The sequence below is a fragment of the Bombina bombina genome, chromosome 1 (genome assembly GCF_027579735.1).
Source record: "Bombina bombina isolate aBomBom1 chromosome 1, aBomBom1.pri, whole genome shotgun sequence".
NCBI classification, from domain to species: Eukaryota; Metazoa; Chordata; class Amphibia; order Anura; family Bombinatoridae; genus Bombina; species Bombina bombina.
The window spans coordinates 625433603-625459993 of record NC_069499.1 but is presented as its reverse complement, the minus strand read 5'-3'; the positions used below and the strand labels follow the sequence as shown (position 1 = coordinate 625459993).

The following is a 26391-nucleotide window of genomic DNA, read 5'->3' as shown; positions in this document are numbered from 1 at the left end:
ACACTGCAATAGAGATCCATAATGTATTTTTTATTGCTTACACATCACTCCTAAACAGAGACTCCCTGTATGTCAGAGAAGGAACTTTAAAAAAAGTAATGTTGGTGTTGCACGCTCGTTAATAGAAATGTTTTCTAATAGAGATTAGAAAGCTCACAATTTTTAGAGCAGAGTTAAATTACAGCAAAAGGGGACAAAAATCAAATAATGAAAGTATATTGCAAAGTGTTGTTACTAGACATTATTTAACATTTTATATTACAATCTCGACGTGTTTAATGACATTAATCAAGAAACACTCTACAAAGAAAAACTTATACTGCTTGAATAAAAAGTGAGAATCGCATGAACCCACAAATCACTGGGTATGTTCTGTCTGGGCTTATGGGTGTGCATCAACCTATGAGTTTAAAGTGAATGTAATTTTTTTTTGATAAAGTGCCCGGTATTTAAAAGTATTTTCACAACATGAGTAAAATGTAAATTTTGTTGAATTAAAGTGCCCCTAAACCCTGGCACTTTATCATCAAAATTTACATTCACTTTAACACATCATCTAGGGTCAATAATGTAAAAATGATATGCTTGAATGAATTATAGCTTTTAATTTTTGCATGAGAATGACCATTTAAATGGAAGGCCTCAAGTGAAAGGCAGCTAACCATACAAGTATATATCACTTTCTCTCAGACTCAGTGATGCCACATTTTAGAATATACTGTATTATACAATCAGCCAAAAATACCCCTTAGAAAACCTTGAGTATGTTAATCTCCTTAGTTGTAGCAAATTATGGCCAGATAAAAATGAGCTCATGATTTTAGCAATCACTGTGTGGCATGTAGCAAGGTCTGTCATTATGCCTATAACTTCCTCCTACACAGTTTTTATGATGACTGAAGAGATCTACAATTCCCACATTCATGATCCAAAACCCTGTTCCTGCAAGTACTAACCAGCCATATTAACATGAAATGGATGTTTGGGGAACATTATTTGTGCACCATATGGAGAGTGCACCTAATGAGCAGATAAAATGATTTTACTGAGAGTCACTAATTGGGCCTAGTAATAAAGACTTTTGGTTTCTTATGTAAATTATAACATTTCCATTTGCTAATAAAATAAAACAAATACAGCTTTTAATAATTTAACTCGTTTTTTTTTTTAATGTGTGACCTGAAGATCTTAGAAGTCTTGTCAGTACTGTGAGGACAAGAATTTTAGAAAGGCAAATTTCATATACTTCCCTATACTTGTTAATTATAATGTTTCAGGAGAAAAAACAAACAGCCCAAGGTGGTGTGGGGGGGGGAGTGATGCGATTTGACACTGAAAGGGGAAGTTCTTTCTAAAACTGTTCCTGCCCACTTCCTTTCTAATTCACAATGCTCCCATATTTAATGAAAGGCCAGGTCAAAAAGGTCACATTCTCCTGCACTTTGGGGTCTTACCCCCAGTTTAAGGCTCTCTCTTTATACAAGATATATAGTTCTGAATTTTTTTAAAAAAAAAAAAAAGGGTAGTAAACAAAACACTGCTTCGCTTAATAAAATAGATTTAATTCTAAGACACCAAAATGTAGAATAAGTAGAACCATGTTATAGACTGTAACTGGAAGATTTACGAGGCAAAAACCTAAAAACTGTCCATAAATGTATTAAATAGTGAATAAAGCTGCAGAGTGTAAAGTAGACTAATGTGGTTCCATTCTTATTAGCTCCTAGGGAATCTAGGCAAGAACAGGAGCTCCAACAAAGTCAATAAGATGTCTAAACAAGTCACATTATAACAGACAGACAGCCATATGCAAGGGAAGCAGGAACAGCGTGAGATTTCTCAGAGCCCGGGTGATGTCAGATGCTACTGTGGGAATTATTCTCACTATAAACATTGTCTGTTCCATTACACTTTCTAGTTTGGTCATGTCACAGAATGAAGGAACTATTTAATATATTACCACAACTTCTCATGAGACGTTAACCTGTGCACTGCTGAAGACAACTGGCAATAAATCTGGACAAAGCCAGAACGTACATAGCTTTAAAAGGTTGTAGTAATAAAAAGGATGGATTCAAATAGATTTTATATAATGTTAGAATGTCAAGTTATCTTCAGACATTTCTAATGCCTTGAAATTTTAGATAGACAGGATAGGATAGCAATTTCCACTATGAGCTTTGCACCCAGGTTTGTCCAGGGTTAACTGCCTGAGTCCCTGAAAGCTATGCAACTGTCTGTTTATTATTTATATCATCCATGAAAGAGCATTATATAAACATTTTCATATATTTTATTGCATTAAAGGGATAGTAAACCTAAAAAACAAAAATAAATAAATTTATACTTACCTGAAAAATTAATTTATTGGAGTCCACGGAATCATCACTGATGATTAGGGAGGGACAAGACAGGTAACCTAAACAGAAGGCACCACTGCTTGAAGAACTATCCTCCCAAAAGAAACCTCAGCCGAGGCAAAAGTGACAAAATTTGTAAAAATTAGGACAAGAATGCAGAAAGGACCAAATTGTAGCCTTGTAAATCTATTCCAATCAAGCTTCATTTTTGAAAGCCCAGGAAGAAGAAACAGCCCTGGTGGAATGAGCTGTGATACTCTCAGGAGCTTGCTGTTCAATAGTCTCATAAGCCAAACGAAATATACTCATCAGCGAAAGAGAAAGAAAAGTAGCCTTCTGATCCTTGCGTTTCCCAGAAAAATAAACAAATAATGCAGAAGACTGACAAAAGTCCTAGGTTGCCTGCAAGAAGAATATTAGAGCACACAAACAACATCCAAGTTGTGTAACAAACATTCCTTATGAGGAGGAGGATTAGGACATAGAGAAGGAACAATGATTCCCTGATTAATATTCCTGTACAAAACCACACTTAGTATTAAGGACCACCTTATTAGCATGAAAGATAAGATAAGGGGTATCATACTGCAATGCCGAGAGTTTCAAGACTCTCCAAGCAGAACAAAAACATCCAAGAAAATCTTTAAATATCTAAGGAATGCATAGACTCAAACGGATCCTGCTGAAAAACTCTAAGAACAAGGTTAAGACTCCACGGAGGAGAAACCGACAAACACAGGCCTGAATCTGATCAAGGCCTGACAAAAGGAATGCACATCTGGCAAATCCGCAAAACTTAAAAACAAAATAGACAAGGCAGAAATCTGACCCTTCAGAGTACCTGATGACAAACCTTTCTCCAGACCCTCCTGGAGAAAAGACAAAAGTCTAGGAATCCTAACTTTACTCCAAGAGTAGTCCTTTGATTCACACCAATACAGACACTTATGCCATACTTAATGGCAAATCTTTCTAGTCACGGCTAACGAGCCTGAATCAGAGTCTCAATGACCAATTCAGAAAAACCACACTTAGATAGAACTAAATATTCGATCTCCAAGCAGTCAGCTTTGTAGAAACAAGATTTGGATGAAGGAAGGGACCCTGAATCAGGAGGTCCCCCCTCAGAGGTAGTCTCCACGGAGGCAGAGACAACATGCCCACTAGATCTACATATCAGATCCTGCAAGGCCATGCCGGTGCTATGAGAACCTCCTGCTTGTTTGAGAAATGACTCTTGGAAGGAGAGCGAACGGAGGAAACGCCAGAGCATGTATCAAGAAGGCCTGTGGATCCCTTTACCTCGAGCCATACCTCGGGAGCTTGACATTCTGCAGAGAAGCAATGAAAACCAGTTCTGACTGCCCCCACTTGAAGGTCAAACTGGAAAACACCTCTGGATAGAGTTCCCACTTCTGGGATCTGGATCACGGAAAGAAAGCAGTTGTGGGTCTTAGCTATCTGAATAATTCGGGCCACCTCTGTCATGGCCAAGGAACTCCATACTCCCCCTTGGAGGTTGATGTATGCCACCGATGGTTATGTTGTCTAAATGGAGCCTGATAAACTGGGCTCAAACTAACTGGCAGAGCATTGAAGATCGCTCTCAGCTCTAGGATGTTTATGGGAAAATCCGACTCCTCCCGAGTCCATAGGCCCTGAGCCTTCAAACGAGCCCCAGACCGCTCCCTAACCTAGAAGGCTGGCATCCGTGGTTACAATCACCCAGGAGGGTCTGTAGAAGCAAGTTCCCTAGGAGAGGTGATCCTGAGACAACCACCACAGAACAGAGAGATAAATCCACATAGACCCCATTCCATTGTCTGATCATGCATAATTGCAGAGGCCAGAGATGGAACCGAGCAAACGGAATGATGACCACCGTCAGATCAATTACCTCTATACATTGAGCCACTGACGGCCGAGGAGAAGACAGAAGTCAGTTTAAGATCTTCGATTCTTGTCGCCCTTCAGTCAGAAAAATCTTCATTAATAGGGAGTCTATTATGGACCCCAAGAAAACTACCCTTGTAGCTGGAACTCTTTCCTAGATTCACCTTCCATTCGTGGGAGTGAAGAAAAGACGACAAGATCTCCGTATGAGATTTTGCTTGCTGAAAAGACGGCGCCTGAACCAGAATGTCGTCCAGATATTGCGTCACTGCAATGCCCCGAGATCGAATTACTGCCAACAGAGTCCCCAGAACCTTTGAGAAAATTCTGGGAGACGAAGCATGGCCGAATGGAAGAGCCACAAACAAAGATTGTCCAAGAAGGCAAACCTCAGAAACTTGTGATGATCCCAGTGAATAGGAACATGACGGTACTAGTGATGCACCGAAATGGAAATTCTGGACCCAAACCGAATCCGAAAATCGATGAGGCACTTAGCCAAAAACCGAAAAAGTATTTTTTTCCCCAAATTTTTAAATATTTTTTTTTTTATTTTTTTGCATAATTAGACTATTTTGTGAATGAATCAGAATTGAAAACCTGCAAGCCAATAAAATAAAATAACCACACTTACTGACAGTAACACACTAAAATTGGACAAAAACAATAATATGCTACACAATAATTTTACTAAGAAAACAAAACAGGCAAAAAATGATAATGCCATTTTCGGCCAAAATGTTTCTCCGAAAAAATTTCGGTGCATCCCTACTTAAAACAATATGAAATATCAATATACTGTATTATTCTGTATTTAGTTCTGTGTAACAGAATCAGATTTAACAGTATTATTTTTTTTTACCAATTATCCAAATAAAGTATAGTCTTAGAAAACTGATATTATATGAGAAACAGTAAGTCAAGAAATAAACTCAAACAGCAGCTCTAGGGTAGCATCAAATTTGAAATATGCTACACAATTTTTCCGAAAAAAAACAGGCAAAAAACCCAAAAACCGAAATAGCCAAAAAATTAAATTTTTCGGCCGAAACGTTTCTGCGGCCGAAATTTCGGTGCATCCCTAGACGGTACGCATCCTTTAGGTCTATGGTTGTCATGAGTTGACCCTCCTGGACCAAGAGAAGGATGGAACGGATAGTCTCTAACTTGAAGGAAGGTATTCTGAGAAAACTTGTTGAAACACTTCAGATCTAGAATTGGTCTGAAAGTTCCCTCTCTTTTTTAGGAACCACAAACAAATTTGAGTAAAAACCCAGACCCTGTTGCTGCGGAGGAACAGGAACTATTACCCCAGGGCGGAAAGATCCTTGACACAATATAAGAATGCCTCTCTTTATCTGATCTACAGATAAACTTAAGAGAAGAAATCTGCCTGTGGGGGGGGGGGGGGAGAAGAGGTCATGAATTCTATCTTGTACCCCTGGGAAACGATGTCCACCGCCCAAGGGTCCGAAAAATCTCTTATCCAAGCTTGAACAAAAAGAGGAGGGAGGAGGACTTTAAAGTTACAAAAAGGAACAACAAATAACAGACGTCCTTTCTGTCTATTCCTCTTAACCTGTGATATCAGAAATTATTTCAGCCAAACCAGGACCAAACAAGGTATTACCCTTCTAAGGGATCACTCCCAGCTTAATAACTAGTAAAGAAGCATCCATGATAAAGGAATTGGCTAACTTAAGGGCCTTAATCCTGACCTGGATCTCCCCAAGAGGAGTCTGACTGAATAGAATCAGACAAAGCATCAAACCAGTAAACTGCTGCACTGGTAACAGTAGCAATACACACAGCAGGTAGCCATTGTACATACATTTTCTTAGTAAGGCCTCCAACTTCTTGTCCCTTGGATCCTTAAAAAGAACTATGAGAATAGTGGTCCTCTTAGCCAAAGTGGAAATTGCTCTTTCCCCCTTAGGAACTGCTTGCCACGGCTCTTTAATGGAGTCAGCAATAGGAAACATTATTTGGAAAATTGGAGATTGAGAAAAAGAAATTCAAGGTCTCTCCCACTCTCGTGCAATAATCTCAGTAGCACAGTCCGGTACAGGAAAAACCTCCACCGTGGAGGAAATATCAAAATACTTGTTCAGCTTACTAGCCTAGTTGACTATGATAGCCGTATCAGAGTTGTGCAAAGTAACCAAAACCTCCTAAAACAACAGATGGAGGTGTTCCCGCTTAAACCTGAAGGATACAACTTCAGAATCAGAAGAAGGAATTAAACGATTTCACCCTCAGATACTACCGAAGTATCTTCATCCTCAGACCTCTGAGAAGAGACACCCTGGTTAGCCACCGTTAAATCAGAAACCTTATTCACTGAATCTTTAACTATCCTCTTACGCTTTCCCTGCAGCATGGGAAAAGCAGACAGCGCCTCAGATACCGCAGAGGATACCTGGGCAGCAATACCTTGCAAGGTAACTTCCAGTCGGAGCATGAGAGGAAACGCAGGGCACTGCATGAGGTGACGAAAGGGATTGGGACGCTTGAGGAGAAAGCTGCGGTAAATCTGGTACAGGAAGCACCTGAACAGCATTCACCTTAGCTAATGATGGCTCAGGATCAAAAAGTCTATTCCTATGACATAAGGTTTTTTCAATACAGAAGGAACAAAAAGGTACTGGGGGTTCCACCTGAGCATCAAAACATAGGCTACAGGTAACATTCTGCAAGGCCTCCTGGATCATCTAAACTCACAAAAAATGGTAAATGCAACAAAAGGACTTTTTTATTTTTTTTTATTTAAAATTCTTAAAATTTTTATTTGTAAATAAGGAAAAAAAGCATTACTGTTTCTTTAAATAATAAAGCAAGAAAAATGGAACACAACAGTAACCAGCCCCAGGCACGCTCTACACCTCAGCTATCTTGCTGAGGTGCCTACCTGTCCTACTGACTGCCAAAAGTAGAAAAACAATCTGTTTCCACAATAACTCCCTCTAACAAAAAAAAAAAAACTTGGAACGAAAAGCGAGAAGCTTCCTGGATAACAGAGCCTCCGCTATTACATGCGCATCAACTCCGGAGTCGCACACTGCAGCGCTGACAGGAAGCTGAAAACAGCGCGACAACACACAGCCAGCTCAGAAACGGAACAGTCTTGATCAGGGGCAGTCCCAGCAGATTCAAAAGCCAAGAAAAAAAGTTTTGTACCCCCAAAACAAAACAGTTTATCCTAAACTGAGTCACCAATAAAACAATTAAAACTCTCCTTATAAACAGTGCCTGCTAGCTGCCACAAATTAACTCTATCTAAAGAGTTAATATAAAATATAACGTCCCAGCAGCTTTTAAGCTGAATAACTGCCAGATTTTTCCCTCCATAAGAAAAATAAAATTGGCACTTGACAGCTCACCTGGTTTGAGAGGGGCTATCCCTCACATAGCCTGAGTAAGCTTATTCAGTCTATTTGTATAGGCCAGCAAACATATTTGGGAAAACGCAGAAGGGATTGTTGTACCCAACAAGTTCCCAATTGCTTAAAAGCCACCACTGCCCTACTGAAGAGGCTAACGTGGGCTAAGGCTAGACCCCAGGAAAAGATAAGAGCAAATCTACTCTGCTTTAAAATAATAAAATCTTGATTGGAGATCAGACACCGAAACTTCTCATTGCCTGCGGTGCAAGGAGGAGGTGAATGACTAAGGATTATGGGTAAGGGAAGTTACAAATAGCAGTTTTGCTGTGGTGCTCTTTGCCTCCTCCTGCTGCACAGGAGTGATATTCCCACTAGTAATTGAGGATTCCGTGGACTCACCATATCTTAGGAAAGAAAACGGATTTATTTTTTTTAAACATTATTTCAAGTTCTTTAAATAATTGCTGCTGAAATAATCGTGTCTGCCAAACCCATCTTTTTTCTAATTATGCAGACAAATTGCCGAGTTCTACCTAGGTAGAACCGTAATGGCATTCCGCATGCACATTAGCAACCGTTTAGACAACGCATAAACATAGCTTGCTCCTTTCCACCACTGTCATCCGCTGCATAATGAAGCGCTCACCGGATTCGTTAAATGAGGTAATCAAACATGGAGTGCTGTCAGTTACTTCTCTTTTGCGTATCCAAATGCCCATAATTAAAAATGCGCATGCAAACATTGCTTCATTAACATTCAAATACATGCTTTGGTGCTGCCGGGCGATTGGCTAAAGGATTACTATGTAAGAACAGTGAATCCAGCCCTCCGTTTTATACAGAAATTAAAATATAATTTTATAAATATGCAAGCTTCATTTCTAAGTGTTTTTAAAAGTGTATGAGTTGAACTTTCTGATTGCGTACTTTTTATTTCTGGAAAAATGCAGAGTTCTAATTTTATCATGATTTCGAAACAGCGTACAATTAATAATAAAAAAATAAAAAAAACACACAGCAAAAAAAACCAAAAAAAAAAAAAAACCACCCACCCGTTTCTGATTTACTTCTATCATCAAAATCTCTTCAAAGTCCTTCTCTTATTTTAACCCTTTAAAAGTTCCATTTGTGAAGCTTTGCATCTTCACACTGGAGGACCAGTCAACACAGTAGATTTGCATACTCGACAAATGCAAGATAACAAGACAATGCAATTGCACTTAGTCTAAACTTCAAATGAGTAGTAGATTTTGTTTTCTGACAATTTTAAGTTATTTCTATTTCCACTCCCCCTGTACCATGTGACAGCCATCAGCCAATCACAAATGCATACACGTACCATGTGACAGACAATCACAAATGCATACATGCTTATTCTGTGAATTCTTGCACATGCTCAGTAGGAGCTGGTGACTCAAACAGATTAAATAAATATAAAAAGACTGCACATTCTGTTAATGGAAGTATAATTGGAAAGTTGTTTAAAATGGCATGCTTTATCTGAATAATGAAAGTTTAATTTTGACTTGAGTGTCCCTTTAAGTATACTCACACACTGTGATAAAAGCAGTGCACATTCACAGATCAGTGATATCGTTTTCTTAACAAAACTGTGTTCTGCAGTTTAGGACGCACAATGCAGGAGCTGTATGTCTTTGCAGTGGCTGCGTTGCCCTATAGTTTTGAGGGCTTTTTTTATGTTATGTAACATACTGTGTAAAACTTCAAATGTGTTGTTTCTGTTTTCTATTCTCTAAGCTAATCCAAAGTGCAACGTACAACTGTCAAAAAGACAGTAGCATCACTAATCTGTGAAAGCTCATTGGTTCTACCACGGGATGCAACGTGTTAAAACATGGAGGTGCCCAATATACAGAGCGTGATCCACTGGCTTCTGTAATGGGGTTTAAAAAGAGCTGCACAAACAAAAAAGAAAAATATAAAAACAGCAACAAAAAAGTACCACCAAAGTTCAACAGATATTAAGCATTTTTTTGGTCTTTTTATGTGATTTGAACTATTTATAAGAAATATATTTCGCTACAACCATCTATTGAATACTGTACAAATATGACATCTAGTCTATATTAAAAACTAAGCTCTAGGTGCCATGGCAGAAAAATTAAACTGACCTCTAACGTATGAAATCACTTTACAAAGGAGGGGCCGCACTGGATTTTACTTTTTCATTTTCAGAAGCAGGGAAAAAATAGAAAACTTTACTTATGGAAACAAATTAGAACTTAAACTAAGCAATGTGTTAGCAAGTTGTATGCTGTTCCCTATGCCTTTCCAATTTCCACAAACCTACACATTCACAAAGATCCAGAAATATACACACTGGCACTTCAGAGAGAGGGTAATAAATGAGCCAGGTGCAGAAGAGCGATAAACTGTTCTCAATGTCAGCTGTAGCTGTCAGTCATGTGGGTGGGGACTATTTTGCAAATGGGGTGATGTAGAGGAGTTTGATTCTGTAGAGAAGCTAAAAGTCAGATAAATAAGGACAAGATGTAATCTTGAATTGTAGGAAGTCAAAGAACCAGCCTCTGTAACCGTCAAGCATAAGCAGTTCAAATGAAGTCCCACCTTCCTAGTGATGTAGCGTCCTATAAAAAAACAAAAAAAAAAACAAACAAAAAAAACACACACGACGTACACTTCACCACATCGTTTGGCTTTTATCAAGAATATCCTTGAAACTCAGATAAAAACTCTGGTCTGAAACTTGGATCTACCTATAAACAGATTCTGCTTTAGTTACTACTGTAATTTTAACAACCAATAATTTGGTGGAATAATGCACACAGTATTAAAGAGGGTGACGTGAGAATTTTTTTCCTGCATTTGTTGGATTGATTGACTTGAAAGGGTATGCAGTACAGATTAAGCATTTACACCATGGGATAAAGACTTGCTGATAGAAATAATTCACTACTTTGATGTGGTTTAGAAAATTATTCTGAAGACCGATAGTTAACTGACAAATGATCTACAACGTCAAACAATAAGCCAGAGGTTGAGAATGATGCTCATAATTGCAGATATAGAAAGGTCTACATTGAATTGAGCATTTTAATTTGAAATAGAAGCATTTTGCCATTTTGTTGTTACTGTTTTTTCTGCAGCATACGCACATATCCTGTGAGGAACCATGCAACAGTATTCAAACACCACATCTTTGCAGAGAGTCAGAGGTTGTTTGTATGACACAAATTATGTCTTCACAGAAGCAATACACACCATTGTCAGCTCTCTGAGCAGGCATAGTGTTTGAATCCTGTGCATAGGCCCTCACAGGATATGTGCGTATCCCGCATAAAAACAGTAATAACTTACTAGAAGCATTTTGCAAATGGATTGATATTGCAAACATTCTTTTATTTCAAATTAAAATGTATTTATGTACATTTCTTTTTTGACTTTTCTTCAAAACTCCCCCGCCCCAAGACCCAGTGCAATGATACCATACACATACCTTTGCGACCCTATTTTTATGCTTGGCCTGAAAATTTCTTCAGTAATATACAACAAGATAGCTTAAATTTTTGGAAACGTGACCAAAAAGGTTTGCATACTTTATTCCTAATTGTAGTCAAACTTGAAAGTAAGTGTGTGTGTGTGTGTGTATGTATGTGTGTATGTGTGTATGTATGTGTGTATGTATGTATGTGTGTATGTATATATGTATGTATGTATGTGTGTGTGTGTCGCAAAAGGTAATACACACGCACCACACTCACATACAACACATGAAATAATCCAAAAGAATGATCCTCAGCACCTTTCAATGAATATAATGTCCTTTATTGAATACACATAAATGGATAGTTATGCTCTCCGTTTATGTGAATTCAATAAAGGACATTTTATTCATTGAAATGTGCTGAGGATCATTCTTTTGAATTATTGTGTGGCTGGAGGTCGCCAGCTTTTACCTGCGTGTGCCTAGCCGGATAAGGCTCTACCTGGGGTTGCTGGTCTCACTTTGGATTGTTTATACAACACATGCACACACTTTCCTACAACAAACACAATTGGCAACCCAGTAAACATGGTGTTGTGACCCAGTAATGTGTCCTGGACAGTATACTCCAGAATTGTTATTTTTTTAAAGATAAATAATTCCTTTATTACCCATAGCCAAGTTCTGCATAACAACCACTGTTATAGTAATATACTTTTTACCCCTGTTATTACCTTGTATCTAAGCATCTGCAGACTGCCCCCTTATTTCAGTTCTTTTGACAAACATGCCAATCAGTGCTGACTCAAATAACATTGTGCTCACTCCCATGGGGTTATCTAGATGGTACACAAACTAGCGCTGTCTAACTGTGAAAAACTGTAACTATGTCTGAGATAAGAGGTGGCCTTCAAGGGCTTAGCATTTCAACAAAGAAATCCAAGAGAACAACGCAAATTTGATTAAAAAGTTGTTTAAAATGTCATGCCCTACCGGAATCATGAAATCAATTTTCACTAGACTGTCCCTTTAACAGATATCTTTGTTCTCTTACACAGTTTCCATACACATTTGTCGGTGTGTGTGACATCCCAACAATTCAATGTACGTAATGAGAACGGAGAGCCATATAGGCTAGGAGAGACTTACGGCCTGCAGGGAGAGGGAAGTTCCTGGGTCTGCAACAATGTTGCTGTTTGAGGGTAGTGTCACTCCTACCTTTTAAGAAGGCTCTGCACCAGGCTTGGGGCCTCTACTTCCTTTGGGACAGCTGCAAGTATTTTCCCTCCCTCCCACCCTGACTCTGGTTTGGCAGTGCTAGTATTAAGGCTGCGGTTATAGGTTCTAGCACACAACCCCATGGCGAAGTAAGGGTTAATCGAGCCATTCTTCATAAGTCCAGGGCCCAGAATGTTAGTTTTCCTTGTTAGGGAACCGGCACTAAACGGCAGGTACCAGCAAGGACCCCTAAGGGTTGAAGCGCATAATTTTACACTCTGAAGGCGGGAGGTCATGACCTGTTCCATTGCAGATTGAGAGGTTGGGGTGGAGTAATGGCCAGACGGCAAAGGCTGGGCAACGCCTTAGGTAATTCCGAGGAACCCCGCCTTTGTTTTTGGGTCTTTGCAATTCCCGATAACCTCATTGCCTCTATCCCGATCTGAGTTTTCCCCTCGTTGCTGCCTTTGACCTCCTGTCGTGTTGAGGCTAATTTAGAACTCACTTGCCGCGATCCAAGTTTGCAGCCGGTTTTATGGTTGTCCGTTTTAAAGTTGTAATTAAATAAAATTGCCAGCAATGGTTTTATCCGCCACTCTCGTGTCACTGTTTTAGTCAAGTTCTTAGTTAAAATGTTAAGTTAACGAAGTATGAATTGCCACCTTATCTGGTAGCGACCAGCTAGGCCTTTTACCCTTATGCTATTATTGTAAAAAATTGCTAATACAATCAAAACTTAAGGAGGACCATTAAGTATTAGAATTGCATAATCAAGTACATAATAAAAAGATATTGCCTAAATCAGTTGTGATCTATAGCACACAATTAAAAAGGGAGCTGGTACCTCAGTGTGGAAATGGAAAAAAAAAACAAAAACAAAAAAAACACATACTCCAAAAATGAGCAGCTTTCCTTGTACAATTGTTTGTAAATGGTTTCCATCTGTAAAAGAGCTAGTGCAAACAAACATTTGTTAAAGATAAACCCATGATAATGCATGTCAAACAATATATGGCAGCAATGTATAATATTGTTACAAACATTATTGCAAACCCTTTCGGCAGGCTTTACCTGCCTACGACTGCAGGTTCACGCATGAGAACCTGCAGTCTGTATTTAACAAGCAGCCTGGGGAGATTGACAGCTCCTGCCCGCACGTGATTGGCTGTGTGTCTTGTCCGCCGCAGTTTGATAAATCAACCCCATTATACTCAATATATGTGAACCCTCCTGAACCTACCTAGGTATACTCTTGAAAAATTGTATCAAAAGAACAAATAATCACATACTACACCACAACTAGACAACATATTTGTAAATGCTTAATATAAATTGCTGTACTGAAGGGACCTACAAACATTATTGAAAACATTCATGACATATAATACTTAAAGGGACACTAAACCCAAATTTTTTCTTTCACGATTCCGATAGAGCATGTAATTTTAAGCAACTTTCTAATGTACTCCTATTATCACTTGTTCTTTGTTCTCTTGCTATCTTTATTTAAAAAGCAGGAATGTGATGCATAGGATCTGGCCCATTTTTGGTTGAGGACCTAGGTTATGCTTGCTTACTGGTGGGTAAATGTAAGCCTCCAATAAGCAAGCACTATCCATTGTGCTGAACCTAAAATGGGCTGGCTGCTAAGAATTACATTCCTGCTTTTAAAATAAAGATAGCAAGTGAATGAAGAAAAATTGATAATAGGAGTAAATTAGAAAGTTGATTAAATTTCATGCTGTATCTGAATCATGAAAGAAAAAAATGTGGGTTCAGTGTCCCTTTAATATATGTGACCTCTCCTGAACCTAACAGGTATGCTTTTGAACAAAGGATATCAAAAGAACAAATACCACATACTAGTCAATGTTTGATATAAAAATTGAGTAGGAAGGTTCCAGGTCCCTTCAGTACAGCAAGTAATAGCTAATAAAGCCCTTTCATGAATTCGCCATGCAAAAATAATCCAAAGACATCTCATGGACTTGAGTCCATTTGAAAAATTTTAAAAAAATTGTTAGCCAATTAGGATCCACATATCCATGTATCTACCACTGATGTGAACCAATCTTGTAGTGGAACAAGAGCCTAAAAGAATCCATTTATTTACTGGCAAATTAGGTAGAGGACTTTAAATGAAAGGTAGTTTTCAGCATAGTCTGTATTTTGGATTTAAATAATAGAAAACGTTTATCACAATGCAATAATAATCTGGTTTGTAATCTTCATTTCAGTCACTAAACGGGCAAGTGAGCATCACACAATTAGTCATGCGTAGAAAAAGAGAAAGTGATAAAATCAACTGTGAAAAATCAGAAGGGGCAGCTGTGGCGCTTGGGAAGGATAATTAATCTGATAAATCAGGAACCAGCAGCTGGAGATCCATACCATGAAATCGCCAACTGTGTAGAAGAATTAACTGAATAGTTTGACAATTCTGATATTATGGAGGTGTAGAATGATTGCCATAAAAGGAAGTAAATATTTTAAAATGTGCTTGTTCCACACTCCCTAGAAAAGGACAAAAACCTAGGTTACAGAATTTGCTTTTTGGGCTCTCATAGAAGTATGGGGCAAGCATAAAAAGAACACACACCACTTACACAAAAGCTAAGAGTGTTTAAGGTCCCGTTAATGCTATAGCCTTTCCCAGTCAGAATTACTAGTGGGGGGAGGAGAGACCTCAGACACAAGTATCAGAATAGTAGGAAATAGGAAATGAGCTTGCAGCTCCAGGGTATTGTCATGGAAGGGACAGAACAGACATTTCATTAAAAAACAGCAGGACCATTTGCACACAGGAGGTGAAAGGGGTTAATAGTGCATGTGTCTTTGGCAAGGAGCAATTTCCATAAAAGTTGCCACCACTCATACTATAATCATAATAAGGCCTGTCTGTGATGGGGAAAAATACAATACTTCCTACCTGAATAAAATCCTTACGGCATAACAGTCTTTACAATTTTAAAAAAGGACAAAATACACTAAATGTGCACCAAATAGTTATAACTATGTATGTTTTTATAGGTTTGTATATAAAAAGGTGCAAAGATACTATGATGCTGCTTGTCATTATTTCAGAAACATGTAAAATTGCAACAGATTAAGAGAAGCAGATAAATAAGACAATATAAACATTATATATATATATATATATATATATATATATATAAAATTTATGTCCAATTTACTTTGTTCTTTTGGTATCCTTTGCTGAAAAGCATACCTAGGTAGGCTCTGGAGCAGCTTTACTGAGATCTAGCTGCTGATTGGCTGCAACACATATGTTCCTTGTTGTTATTGGCTGACCCAAAGTTTTCGGTTAGCACCCAGCTGTGCATTACTGGTCCTTCAACAAAGAATACCAAGAGAATAGAAGTAAATAGAAAGTTTATTACAATTTAAACCATTAAAAGATTTTGACTCTCATGCCCCTTTATTAATCTTCAGCAGTGGCCTCACCTCAACCAGCATCCCCCACCAGCATAATGGTTGGCCCTCACAGTAGTCTACCTCTCTACCCAGGCACTGCAGCAGCTCCAGCCGGCCCACGTCATGCACCGCCCACAAATCTACCTTAGGTCTTCCTAAAGTGTCCGTTCCCCCCCCCCCCCGAACAAATATTCAGGAGAAAAGCAAAAATTCATAAAAATATAATTTAATACTGGATCAGAAGCAGAATCAATAATAAAGTGCAGAGTGTTTGTTACAGAAGTCATGTGACAGAGCACGACTTTACAGGAATGATAGCCCATTCATGGAATAGACTTCCAGCAGAGTGGGTAGGAAAATACAGCAAATGTTATCAAGAATGCCTGGGATATGCACAAGCCTATACTTTGGATATTAACACAAGCAGATGACATGGGCCATCTGGTTCGTATCTACTGTCAACATGAATGCTTTTAGTTTAGCCAACACCTCTAAACATGTTATGATCTAGAACAGCTTTTATCCTTATCCAGCAACCAACATAACACCATTTTTATTCCACTTCCTTTACTAATATACCTAAATACTATTATTAAAGGGACATGATGAACCTGAAATAATTCAATCATCTATTTTTTGTAAATATACTATGTATTGCCAGTTCATTGCAGCTCTGGAGCCAGCAAACTATGCATATCAAAGAACGTTCTTATTGCAGTTTATGCCCCATAAAATAAAATATACATACATCATGGTAGCAGATCCATGGCACACAAATATTTAAAAAAAAACTCCATTATCAAATTAACTTGATACTGTGTTGTACTGACATTTTATGCGTTTTTATAATCTATCTATAGAAGTACCATGATTAGTAGGTTACATGACTTTCTATACAGAGGATCACTTCTGATGCTTTACAAGAAAAAGGCATACTAGTTAGTACTACAACTCTTTTTGATGTCATTTTAACACATCAAATCATACCTTATTTTAGGAAGTGAGTTACATGCAATCTATGCCATGTACTTGTGGCATAAACTAAACGCACCATTATTTTCTGTAACTCTCTAATGTGTGGTATGGTGTGGCCCAAAATTAATCTACCACTGTGTTAATCATACCATTTACTCCTTCTTACTCTCTACTGATTGTACTAATGGCAATACCATGAACACAAGTTTTTATTTTTTTTACATTTTCACATTGCCACTTAAATGGACAGTAAACACCTTGAAATTATAAATAGATTATTACCATGTTTACACCCACAAAAGTACCGCTTGGAACCCACAAAAGCAACAGATACGGTCACTGAGGCTCAGCATTATGACCTTGCTGGGTGACTAGTGCTGCAGAATAGTTAAGCCAGGGGTTGACAAATCTGCCCAAAATTTTATGAGCCTGTTGGAATATGCCAGACATATTGATATAGATATATGGAGAATAACCCAAAAAGTTAGGAGCCAGGAGTAAAAGTGGCTCCTTGGGTTTGTTGAGTTAGGGGTTAAAAGGGACATTAAACCCAAAAAAATTCTCTCATGATTTAGATAGAGGATACAATTTTTAAAAAGTTTCCAATTTACTTCTATTATCAAATTTATTTCACTCATGTTAATCTTTGTTGAAGAGATACATAGGTAGGTAGTGTGCACATCCCTGAAGCCCTACATGACAGGAAATAGTGCTGCCATCTAGTGCCCCTGCTAATGTATAACATTGTTGCAAAACTGCTGCTATATAGTGCTGCAGACACGTGCACACTCTTGAGCTTACATTTCTGCTTTTCAAATAAAAATAACAAGAAAACGAAGAAAATATGATAATAGAAGTAAATTAGAAAGTTGTTTAAAATTTGATGTTCCATCTAAAGCATCAGTTTATACACAGGACAGTTCTCTGGTGCACTGAAGGGGAAGTGTTGGTGCAAGCTCACTAGTCTTAAAATTAGAGCGTGTAGTTGTTCCACCATAGCCACAGTGGCCCTTAAATAACTAACCAATTGTTATAATTCAGGTCACATACAGGGTTATTTTAAACCCCGATTTGAAACAGTCTCCTTCCTCTTCATGGATGTATTATTTATTGCTAGGAAAAAGCTACAGATTCAGTATTTTCCTGTGCTACTACTTTAAGGTCAACAAATATTTTAAGTAAGGGATGGCCAATAAGCAACCCACTGACAACTACTGCCCATTAGTTTCTGTGGCCCAGGCTCAGATTTGCCTTACATCAGGCATGCCAGGCTAATGCCCGGTTGGACCGCTGCTGCAGGCAGCGCCACACAGCGTTTACATCACAAAGCAGCTCTTCTTTGGTGGCCAGGCCAATACATATCCCTCAGTGTCTGCCACCGTCGCTGAACCCAGCTCCCTCAAGGTAAAACTACAGCTGCATTTCTTACCCAGGGCCGGCACCAGCAAAGCACTTGTCTGGACTTCCCAAATGTCCAGTGACTCTTCTTTCAACTATATATTATAAAATGTACTGTGTCTGAATATACAAGTCTACAACTGTCTGCATATACTATGTCTGGATGCATAAATTAAAAACAAAAGTTGTCTCATACATACACACATTATATATATATATATATATATATATATATATATATATATATATATATATATATATTATATATATACACACACATATACACACACACACATATACATACACGCACAGTACATTTTATAAGGATTTATTACTTTTAAATCAGAGTTTTGCATTACTAATCTGGGCTTGCAGGTAAGTTTAGGGACTCCAGCTTAACTCCTTAAATTATATTTATTTATACAGTTTGATTTTTTAAATGTAGGATTGTCTGTTATTTATTTTTTTTGAAATGCAAAATAAAAAAAAATTAAAAAAGTACAGTTTTATAAAACTGGATAAAGCTTTCACAATTATTGCTATTTACGTTTTGTGTGTGTATGTATGTTTTTTTTTTGTTTTGTTTTTTTTAATTATCTATTCGCAAGCATTAGACTGTAGGTGTGTAAAAGCCCCTCAGCTGTGGATACCCACAATAGTACAATTTCTGGGTATGGGTAAAAGCCGGATCTTGCCAGATCCATACCTAATTAAGACAAATACACACAAATTTAATTGTTTTCCACACAAACACATCCAGACACTTCTGTATACAACAACAACATTTTACTGAAAAACATTTGGGTCCTTTCAGAACCAGCACTTTTTTTTATAGAAAAACTGCTGGATCCTGCCGAATCCATGCCTAATTTAGACAAATACACACAAATTTAATTGTTTTCCACACACTTCTGTATCTAACAACATTTTAGTCCTTTCAGAACCAACACTTTTTTACATGAAAACAGCTGGATCCATGCCTAATTTAGATAGATACACACAAATTTAAGTGTTTTCCACACAAACACATCCAGACACTTCTGGATCCATAAATATTTTACACAAAAACATTTGGGTCCTTTCAGAACCAACACTTTTCAGAAAAACAGACAGATCCTGCTGGATCCATGCGTAATTTAGACAGATATACACAAGTGTAAGTGTTTTCCACACAAACACATCCAGACACTTCGTATCCTTCAATATTTTACACCAAAACATCTGTGTCCTTTTAGAACCAACACTTTGTTTTGCTTCAAAACATCCGGATCCTGTCAGATTCATGTCTAATTTAGACAGATATCCTCAAATTTAAATATTTTCTATACAAACACTTCCAGACACTTCTTTATCCAATAATATTTTGCACAAATACATCTGCGTCCTTTCAGAACCAACACTTTTTTTTACAGAAAACCACAGTATCCATGCCTAATTTAGGCAGATATACACAAATGTGTTTTCCACACAAATACATACAGAAACTTGTGGATCCAGCAATATTTTACAAAAAAAAAACAAAACACATCTGGTCCTTTTAAGAACCAACACTTTTTTTTACCCAAAAACAACCAGATCCTGCTAGATCCATGTCTAATTTAGACAGATATACACAAATGTAAGTGTTTTCCACACAAATACCTCCAGATACTTCTGTTCCATCACTATTTTACACAAAGCCATCTGGGTCCTTTCAGAACAAACACATTTGTTTTTACACAAAAATAATCTGAACCTACCATATCCATGTCTTATTTAGACACATATACACAAATTTAATTTTTGTCCACACAAACACATCCATCTAGATCCTTTCAGAACCAACAGTTTTTTTTACAGCAAAACTGTTGGTTCTAAAAAGGACCCAAATGTTTTTGAGTAAAATGTTGGAAAATATATTTTTTTTTCCCCCAATTACTATTTAACTCTTAAGCCAGGTCAGCAAAATGTGTACAATGTCTGCAACCAAAAATGTCTAGTAGAAATGGGGGGAGAGAACCACAAAAACTGCAACATGTAGAACTATTAGATGTTGAGTCCAATAATTCTGGTTATTTGAGAAAGTTTTTTTCTTGTTAAATTATACAAGAAAATGACATTTAATTGGTCATCTTTGCTAGACCTGTCTCCTTCCAAAGTTTTATGGAAAGTGAAATACAGAAAGCAAAGTTTACAAACTAGACACCTGTTACATATCAAAAGAAGAGTGGAGATTTTTTTTAAAAAACACAAAACTAAGAATTACATCAACCACAGACAATATATTTGTGTCTAACAAATATTAAGCTTTTCTGTTCATCATCCCAAATCTGGACATTTATATTCCTTGTTACATGTAAAGTGCAAGCTCTATAAACAAAGAATGCATGATACTTGTATGATAACAACTTCAAGTTGGCAACTATGAATAGTAAGGAGGTTAGCTCAAATCCAGGGATTGTTCATTCCTATACTGCACAGAAATCGGGTGATACTGTGGTTGCGAGCATCAGACAATTACCTCCTTATTTCCCAGGCGTACATGACACTCCCTTCTCAACCCTAGGGGCACAGACGCTGCCTAGGGTGAGATGTGATCCTACAAACTCAAAGCATACAGGGTCCTTTCTACTCTGTGCCGCCTCTGCTCCTGAGTATGCCACCAAGAGCACGCAATTAACCCCTACACAGACACAGCCCTGTGTGGAACCGCCCTAGGAACATTCCATATGGAGGCAGCATTGGAGTGAGGTCATGTGGAGCTGGAGACCCCATTCACATACTGTTTACAGACTTGAAAGTATCAGGGTTATCTTTTTTTTCCCAAAATGTCATTATTTCCAGTAGTTACCATTGTGCACAAACTGGTATGTCCGGCAGAAGCAAAGCCACAGATATATTGATCTGATCTTCCTCTATGTATCCTATCAACCCCTCTTGCCCACAACTCTAGCAAACACTTCACCTTTAAATATTCACACATTTGTTCAACATTGTTCTATTTTTCAGAAGAAATCTATGATAAAAAGGCTTCTGATCACCATGCTTTAAAGTGATGGAAACTCTCCCATTTTTAAAATCAGATCTTAAATGTTAGTGATATTTTAGATGGAGTTTCATTCATCAGTTGTAATGAAGATGCGCTACAACTTACTTTTTAATATAGATACAAAATGCAAATACCCTGTGCTCCGCTGACCACTTCAAAACTAAATTTTTCTGTGAGCCAACGGTTTGAATTGTTCTCCAATCAGCGCTTTAGCTACAACAAAAAGGTGCCCAAAGGGGAGAGCGCTGATTGGAGAACAGTTCAAAATATATATATATACACACACACACACAATAGAAATATTCAATTAACATTTCACTCATAATTGAGTTCCCGACAAAAAAAAAAAAAAAAAAAAAAAAAAAGTTTCAAATTATGTGTAGTCATTGTTTTGTTTACATTTATTTTCCTTTTTCTGAAAATTAGCTATAAAAGCTGTGGTCTTCCATTCAAGCAGATATCAGATTCCTCACCCAACTACATGATATATAGTGATTGCTTGATCAATGCAGGCACTCTCTCATATTCATCCATAATTGGTCAGAATAAAGGAGATATGATAAACACTCAAGAAGCTTTTCAAGGAATATGTCTCCGTACTGCAAACCAACGCAAAATGTGCTAACAAAAATGACTGCTTAAATGCTTGATAAACATTTAATTCTGTAAGCAGATCTTTTGCAACGCAGTAATTAAATTAGGGATATATATTTCAAACACAATTGTATTTATGGTATAAAGAGGATTACATTTTTGGAAAAGAAAAAATAAATAAATTCATCCAGTTGGCTACAAAATACAAACAAGTTAGTGGCTTGTTAGACTTAGGGCAAGATTGATCAATTTGCGAGTGGACATGATTCATGTTGTGAACCCGTCTGCATTTGACTAGAGATTGTAGGGCGGTTTTGTTCCCCATATTTAACATTGCACGGCCGAACACTTGTGCAATGCCGCCCCCTACCCTCATGCAATAAATTGCTTGAGAGTAGGGGTCAATAACCTGTGCCAAATAAAGCTGGGGTGATTTCCACCAGCCAAATCCAAATTGGCAAGAAAGTTTATGAAGCAGCGGTTTAAACCACCGCTTCATAAACATCAGTTGCAGGCTCAAATGAGCGAGCCTGCAACTGGTCAGGGCATTCGCATCATGATAAATCTTGTCCATTATATTATGTCCTATGAAATACATTGTTTTGCAGTCCGTCACTGTAAAGTATAGTAGAAACAAGTGAGAAATATTTGCACCTCCACAATGAGAGGCTGTTCCATTATTAGTTTTTAGATAACGCAATGTCACAACACTAAATGCTGTCCAGTCTGCTTACAAAATGGTGCCAATCTAGACAAGCCATTAAACTTAAAGTGTTTAAGAATTAAAATCCTGAATGGGCTCCTAATGAGACTTTGCTGGGGGCCTGAAATAGGAGTATCATGGCAATGTATAGTGGGGCAGAGCGTACGTTACACCAGTGCAAATAAAAGATATATGCCTCAGTAGAAGATGGAGTGAAAGGCAGAAGTAAATTATGCACATGCCTCATAATTGTCCCTATTTTAGGTAAATCTCAAATCCTTCTAAAAACTAACAACATAAACTGTAAATTTCAATCTCACACAATGACTTAACAATAAATAATATTTCTCTGTGTCTATCCTGTGTTTTTGTGTTTCTCTCAACTCATGAAAAAAGGCCAAGAGCGTTTGTAGAGAACTCAAATTCACAAAGTTTGCAGCAGGGGATGCGACTGAAGTATACAAAGAGAAAGAGACATCCAACTTCAAAATGATTAACTATTACTCGTTGGCAACATGACATATGAATGTACCATTTAAAAATCAGAAGAGTCTTTACCAGAGGTCAACAGTCAGCATAAGTGCTGCACTGAGGGCTAATACAGCTGTTGAAGCCATGCTTGTCAAATTTCTGCCAGGCTGCAAGACAATCTGGCAGCCATGCACAGAGATATTCCCCTTCACTCCACCCTGCACATTCCCTGTGCACAGTGATTGAAGGACAACATAACATGCTCACAGCAGATAGCAACCAGACAGCCCATGGGTTGTTAAGGAATAGGGAAAAACATTTTATTTAGATGATTATTAAATATTTGTTCTTTATTAATAGCCCACGTTGATTTGGTAACTTTACAGCATTATTTATACCTACAGCTAAGATGATATGGAAGTGATACCGTTAAAATGGCATTAAACCTATTTTTTTCTTTAATCCAATAGACGCTAATTTAAAATCTAATTACTTGTTCAATGTATGGTATCTTCAGAAATGCTTCCTCTACTCTGCACCAAGACACCCAGTAGGTTTTGTAAAAAGATATTTAAAAAAAAATAGTGGCAGCTACATATTTATCAGCTGACTAAATAAACTATGCACAATGAAGTAGCTGAAATATAAAAAAATAAGTTATAAAGAATGACTATACATGCATTTATATTAATCTGCCGATTACATAATGTATACTTTATAGCTGTTGTGCCCATTTAAGGTTGCTAAATAAATATTATTCTAATTAAGTTTTCCTTACTGAATTCTGGAAAGACTTTTCCTCTGGGACTTTGTGCTACTTTGAAATGAGATTTAATTTAGGCTTAATCACAACAGCCTATAAGGAATGTCAGTAATAACCAAAATGGTTTAGGACAAAAACTACAGAACTAATCAAAATGTTAGAAGAAAGAATTAAAGGGAGATAGAACTGCAGTAATAAGATATTGTGAGTTAATAGCTGTGTTCAGCACTCGTACTATACCCCATTGCCAGTTTGGAGTGGAAGTATGTATGTAACCACTTTGCACAGGTTAAACATAGGTATAGTCAAGCAGTAGTGCAATAAGAAAATGCTCCAATGCATTAGAGCATTTTCTTGCTGCAGATTTGTGCCTCTTTCTAAGATTCCTCTGAAAATTATTACACTTTGAACGTTTTTTTAAGAGACTTCAAGTTTAGGGTATGTGTTTGTTATCAGATCCAACATCTACCACATTTTATAGAGTGCATCATTTAAAACATTATATATCAACCTCTGAAATAGGTAACACTTAATATACAGGGACGAAACTACAGGGGTTGCAGAGGTCACAATTGTGACTGGGCCCCCAAGGGTGGTGGCCCAGCTTAAAAAAAAAAAAAAAAAAAAAAAAAAAAAATTACCTGCACTGATGTCATGCAAGTGTGACATGATGCTTCACTAGTGTCTCTGACTACAGGGGTTAGTGTTTCTGTTTTACCCATTGGTGTTTATGTGTTTGTGTGCATTTATGCATGTATGTGTGTGTATGTTTGTGGAACCAGCAAATTACAGACCTTTTTTTTACTACAGCATGGGGGGGCGGGGGGTAAACAGTGTCAGTCTATACAGTACGAGGAGGGGGCTGGACCATGTCAAAGACTACTGTGGTCACTTTATAAAGTACTGGGGCGGGTAGGGTCAGGCCAGCCATCTCACCAGCAGATTACAGACTATTTCACTGACTCACTATATACAGTACTGGTAGGTTAAACAGTGTCACTATATACAGTAATAGGGGGTCAGACCATCTCACAGACTGTGGGCACAGAGTACCTCCTTTTGCAGACATGTAATCTGATTCACATTTTTTTTTTCTGTGTTAAATGATAAAAAATAATAAAAAAAAAATAATGATATGTATCAAATTCACTTTTTTTTTTTTGGGGGGGGGCCTTCTTAGATTCTTGCATGTGGGCCCTGTGGTTTCTAGTTACGCCTCTGATAATATATATGCATGTAATAAAAATATTTAAAAATGGTTAAAAAGCTTTGCAAAACAGTAGCATAAATTCCTAATCACTCCATAAATTTCAGTGATTTATTTTGTTTAGTCTTATTTTAGGGGGGCATAACATCTAAATTGGTCTGTGATAGCATTTTATTTGTAAGTTAATGTTCAAGTGCTTGCTAAATGCATAGCCAACGTCACATAGCACACTTCCAGGTACAATGCATTGTTTATTCTGATTGGCCATATCCTGATTTCCCAGACCTAACTGTTTTCATAGTGTGTCATTGATTGCTGGTTTGCCAAAAGAATTTACCATTTCTGTCTTCACAATAGTGGTGTAGTCTTAGGGATGTGAATAATCTGGGGAGATATCTGAACATAGTATTATGCATTTCATTTTTTTGCTTGCTTTCTAAAATATGACTATGCTGCAAGGCTGTAACTATTCCAAATGGATATTTAAAAAAAAAAATGCTTATTTAAATGAAAAATCATTTAAAGGGACAGTAAAGTTGAATGTTTGGTCTCCTGGTATCCTTTGTTGAGAAGTAAACCTAGGCAGGTTCAGAAGCAGTGTTTGCAATAATTTATAACAATATTGTTACAAACACTGTAGCCATAAAATGCAAAAGACACAGAAAAATTCCTGAGCCTACCTAGGTTTACTCATGAACTAAGGATACCAAAAGAACAAAGCAGATTTAATAACATTTAAAATGGAAAATTGTTTTTTTTTTTGTTTGTTTTAAATTGGATGTTCTTTAAGAATCATGAAAGTTTAGTTTTTACTTTACTGTCTCTTTAGGAATTCAGAGCCCCTTTAACAGTATTTTAACAAGTTATCTCCATATCCTGCCTCGCTAGGTTTCTGTAAAACCACTTTTCCTTCGTTCTCTACACTCCTACAGTTTTGTGTGAGAGGGGGAAGCTCCCTAAAGGGATATTTCAAATGCTGGCAACTGTGCTGTTCCTACACAAGTATTTCCTGCTATAACATAACTCTGAAGGCTGGATTTGTAGAAACAAAAGGAATCTCTTACACAGAAAGAAATCTGCTCATTAACGGATTTAACAAAAAAACAAAAATCACATAATTAATATGGAATGCTGCAACTAATTTCGATTAAATGGTTCCCATATAGAGATCTTGCATGAAAGCAAGTTGGTATCATTCAAGTTGTAAAAACTTTAAACAGGAAATGTTCCATCTTAACAATCCAACTTTTTAACAGGCCATATACCAATGTAAGCGTGAGGTTAAGATAGGAATTTTAACTTGTAGGAATGCTCAGTGTAAAGTAAAAGAAACCATCTAGTAAGTAAAAGTATTAATAACTGGGAAAAGATTTTGAACACAATAAGTAATGATTTAATATTGGAATGTTGCGATAATACCAACTTTATATAAAGAGTAGTGGATACATGGAATTGCAGGCCATAGGCAGAGGTAGGAAAAATGCAAAAATCAGAAAC

The 26391-nt window shown here is 37.3% G+C and overlaps 1 protein-coding gene across 5 annotated transcripts in view; it reads right to left on the bottom strand.

The window, feature by feature from the left end:
- Window positions 1-26391, bottom strand: part of STARD8 (StAR related lipid transfer domain containing 8) — a 432650-nt gene that overhangs the window by 84940 nt on the left and 321319 nt on the right. The gene's annotated exons all lie outside the window — the stretch shown is intronic.